The following is an 897-nucleotide window of genomic DNA, read 5'->3' on the forward strand; positions in this document are numbered from 1 at the left end:
TTTTTTTTTTTTTTTTTTTTTGTCTTCAAACTCTATTTTCCATATTTTGTTTTGCTTTCTCTTTTTTCCTTTTTCCCTTCCCTCCCATTTTATCTTCCCTAGTCACATCTACAAAAACTTCTCAAAAAATTATGCCTACTGGAAATGCTCTAAAGTTGAAATTGTCAGCAGTGGGGTGAACAGCTAGAAGAAGCAACAAGGGATCAGAGAACACCAGAGTGAACTGAGCAAGCTAGATCTTGGTGGTGGGGGTAGTAGGCAGGTATGCTATCAACTCACCGAATTCAATTATAGGCTTCGACAATCATCTATAGCTTCTTCAAAGTGGGTCTATACCATGTGATGAGAATGCGTTATGTTTACAGTCTGTATGAATTGTTGTCAAGATAGTGGATTGACTCACTAATGGTGGTCCCCCAAATATAGATACGATTGTATAGATCTGGGTAAGCAACACATTGTCTCATTTACTTTCTGTTTAATTTAATTTCCGCACTTTGTCACAGCGTCGTTGCCGTAATTGTTCAATCACGATTATAGTTTGCAATAAGACTATTTTTCAAACATATAAGTCAAATATATAATCAGGTAAATTGAATATCACATATACACAAAAATCACAGTTCAATTATTGCTAGAGATTTTCAAATTTTGGAGTACAAAAAATGTTGGGTGACAAATGCAAGAGAGAACTCTGCTTTTGAAGTTTGTGTTGTTTTCAAATATTATTTTGGTGTGCAATTCTTTCATTTTTTGGCTAAGTGAAAGAGAGATAATAATTAGAGAGAAAAATAAGAGCGCCCAGTCAGGCGCGTGCATGCCACGCGCACGCTAGGTGCATAAAGACTCTATTTTTTTAATTAAACACTTTAATATGAAATATTATAATATAGTAAT

This window comes from Ipomoea triloba, chromosome 16 (genome assembly GCF_003576645.1).
Source record: "Ipomoea triloba cultivar NCNSP0323 chromosome 16, ASM357664v1".
Taxonomy (NCBI): domain Eukaryota; kingdom Viridiplantae; phylum Streptophyta; class Magnoliopsida; order Solanales; family Convolvulaceae; genus Ipomoea; species Ipomoea triloba.